At 47.9% G+C, this 3,709-nt stretch overlaps 1 protein-coding gene across 1 annotated transcript in view; it reads right to left on the bottom strand.

The window, feature by feature from the left end:
• FAM102A (family with sequence similarity 102, member A) overlaps window positions 1–3,709 on the bottom strand; it is a 37,392-nt gene that overhangs the window by 13,953 nt on the left and 19,730 nt on the right. The gene's annotated exons all lie outside the window — the stretch shown is intronic.

Raw genomic sequence — 3,709 nt, 5'->3', positions numbered from 1 at the left:
GGGAGTGACCCACGGGAGATACATTATCTCCAGCCTCATCCCACCTAACAGGAACGGCTGAGCAGACAGCTGAGGAAGTGACCGCTCCACCCCCTGGAGACTGGAGGGGCTCGGGTTAGCGGCCAGATTGGGGCCCGAGGGCATAGGGTCAGCACAGGTTGAGCATCTCCTGAACACTTGCTTCCCCCGGCAACTCTGGAAGGAGACAGACTCTGTGCCACCCATTCTATACAGTTGAGGGCACTGAGGCTCCCCCCAGAGACGGGCAAAGCAGGATCCGCGCTTAGGGCTGGCCAATTACAGGGTCAGAGTGCCCAGCAATCGTCTTGGTTCACGGGTCAGCGGCTTGGGAGAGGCTGGCACGTGGAACCCACGAGGGTCATGGGGCCAGCTGCAACATGCTTGGTCCCCGAGGCATCTATCTGGGTCTCTGAGTCCCAAGTATGTGCCGGGTGCTGGACACTGCAGTGGACTGGATTCACAGACTTGACATTTGACAGTCACCCCAGTGATGACTCAGTGTCACCAGGACAGGGTGGGGGAAAGGGTGAGTCAGCTAGGAAGGTTACTAGCTGCAGAGATGGCATTCAGGCGCAGACCCGAATGCAGAGAAGGGGAGTAGCCAGTGGGGGAGACAGTTCCCAGCAGAGGAAACTGCATGAGTGGGAAACGAACATACTCTTGGGTTCTTAGCCAATGAAGGCCCCCGAGCCAAGCCTCTATGAGGAGCTCCCTTCTGGCCCCACGAGGCTTTGAGGATGGGACCAAGGCTTCCCCACGTCCTGCCAGGGCTGTGATGGAAGCAACACAACTCAGCCAGGCAGACCCGGGCTCACAACCTCACACTGTGCAGCTCAGGCTGGGCCCAACCTCAGCATCGGCATCGGTGAAACAGGCACAGGAGCCACTCATCGCAGGCACCTGAGAGCATTCAGGGAGGTGCGCCCAGCAAGGGCCAGGCCTAGGGAGGCCCCCTGAGACACGTCTTGTCTGATGAAGACGCTGGAGTCTAGGGGCACTCAATCACCAAGATGCTCTGACCTTGTTAAGAAGGTGAGCTCCAGCAACCCCAGCAGACTGGGGACAGATAGAAAAGGTCAGGGCTCAAGAGGAGGGGGAGAGGAAGGGAGAGTTCCCAAACCCCTGGTGGACAAAGGGCAGGAAGCAGGTGCCCCAGGAGAAGTGGGGGCCCCAGGCCAGAGCATCCACCATGGCAGCCCTCCTCCTTCATTCATCACATAATTGTCACCGACTGCGTGTCAGCCCGCTCTGTGCACTGGGACCGCAGCAGTGACCAGCTTACATTTTGCTGGAAGGAAGAACAAAAACTACCTCTACTGGCAGGTGACTTAATCTGCTATGCAGAAAATCCGAAGGAAGCCTCTACCTGTTAGAATACATGAGTTCAGCCAGGTTGCAGAATACAAGGTCAATATACAAAAATCAATGACCTCCTGTATACTAGTGGACATCCACAATGAAATGAAAGAGTTTCATTTACAATAGTATCAAAAAGAATAAATTTAACAAAAGAAGTATAAAACATATGCTCTGCAAAACTACAAACTATCAATACCTTACTGAAAGACATTCAAGAATATCTAAGTAAATGGAAAGACATCCCATAGTCGTGGACAGAAAGATTTAATCTTGTTAAGACGACAGTACTCCCAAATTGGTCTAAAAATTCAATACAATCCCTATCAAAATCTCAGATGACTTTGCCGCCGAAAATTGAAAAGTTGATCCTAAACCTCAGAAACTCAAGGGACGAGAATAATCAAAACAATCTTGAACATAAGTAAAGTATTCACATGTCTTGACTGCAAAAATTCTACAAAGCTACAATAATTAAGAAAGTGTGGTTCTGGTGTAAGGATGGATACAAAGATTCAAGGAATAGAATTGCGAGTCCAGAAATAAATCTTCACATTTATGGTAAATTAATTTTAACAAAGGTACAAATGGGAGAGAGAATAGCCTTTTTAACAAAAGTTGCTGGGACAACTGATATTCACATTCAAAAGAATGAAGTAGGACCCATTTTTCACCCCACGTACAACAATTAACTCAAAATGAATCAAAGGCCTAAGTTGAAGAGCAAAAAACTATAAAATTCTTAGAAGAAAACATAGGGGTAATGCTTCATGATCTGTGATGAGCCAACATTTTCTTAGCTATGACACCAGAAGTGCAAACAGTAAGATAAAAATATAGATATACCGAACTTCACAAAAATTTAAAAACTCTGTGATTCAAAGAACACCATCAAAACAGTGCAAAGACACCCACAGAACAAGAGAAAATATTTGCAAATCATGTATATAAAGGACCTGAGTATATAAAGAGCTCTTACAACTCAAAAATAAAGACAGATAACCCAATTTAAAAATAGGCAGATAGACATTTCTCCAAAGAAGATATACAAATGGCCAATAAACACAGGAGAAGATGCTTAACATCAGTAACTATCAGAGAAACACAAGTCAAAACTCTAACCAGCGACCACTTCACACCAACCAGAACAGCTGTAATCAAGGTGGGTAATAGCCAGTGTCGATGAGGATGTGGGGAAACTGGAACACTTGTGCACTGCTGGCAGGAGTGTAAAATGGTGCAGCTACTTTGGAAGACAGTCTGGCAGTTCCTCAAGTGGTTAAACTACAATTACCATATGACTCGGCAATTCTACTCCTAGGTATAAAGCCAAGAGAAATGAAACGTATGTCCATACGAAAATTTGTACACAGATGTACACAGCAGCATTATTCAAAAAAGTGAAAGCAAACCAGATGTCCAGCAACTGGTGAATGGATACATAAAGTGTGATACATCCAAACAGCGGAAGGCTATTCAGCAGTCCAAGGAGCGCCTAAACACGCTGCAGTGTGAACCACCCTTGAAAACATTCTGCTTAGTGAGAGAAGCCAGTCCCAAAGAGCATACACTGCATGATTCAGTCTCTAAGAAATGTCCAGAAGAGGCAGACTCATAAGAGACAGAAAGACTGATGACCGCCAGATGGGGGAGTTGGGGGAAAAAATGGGAATAACTGCTAATGGGTATGGAGTTTCTTTTCAGGGTGATGAAAACAGTCTAAACTTGACTGTGGTGACAGCCACAACTCTGTGAATATACTAAAAACTTTAAATGGGTGAACTGTGTGGTTTGTGAATTGCAGCTCAAAGAACAAGTTACCGAAACCAAAACAAAAGCATGGTAGTTCAAGTAGAGAGGAAAATGGGGCACAGAGAACAGGGAAGGTGGGTGGGGAGTACTGGACTGAGATGAGAAGCAGGAAGCTGCTCCTCTGGGCAGGGGGTATAAGCCCTGTGGCAGTGATGTCTGATCAAGGTCTGCAGTGAAGTGAGGGTGTGGGCTGAGCAAAGGCTGGGGGAAAAGCCATCCTGACGCATGAACAGCAAGTGCAAAGGCCCTGAGGTAGAAACAAACTTGGAGAAGCGGCGTGGGGGTTCAGGGGCTGAATGGGACTGGGGAGGGGAGCAGAGGGGATGAGGCAGTGGAGGGAGCAGGGTTAGGTCATGCTGGACCATGGTGAGAACGCTTGAGCCTTCCCCCTGACAGTGCCTCGGTCTTGCCACGATGGATTCCGGGCTGAGGGCAGCCCGGAGGAGGTGGGTGGAGGGGCACAAAGACCAGACCGCTTCCCATCAGGCAGAGGCCCCAAGCCTGAAAGCAGGGAAAGCTA

The sequence above is a fragment of the Bison bison genome, unplaced genomic scaffold (genome assembly GCF_000754665.1).
Source record: "Bison bison bison isolate TAMUID 2011002044 unplaced genomic scaffold, Bison_UMD1.0 scf7180017864375, whole genome shotgun sequence".
NCBI classification, from domain to species: domain Eukaryota; kingdom Metazoa; phylum Chordata; class Mammalia; order Artiodactyla; family Bovidae; genus Bison; species Bison bison.
The sequence above is the reverse complement of the archived record's forward strand: the minus strand, read 5'-3'. Positions and strand labels throughout refer to the sequence as shown.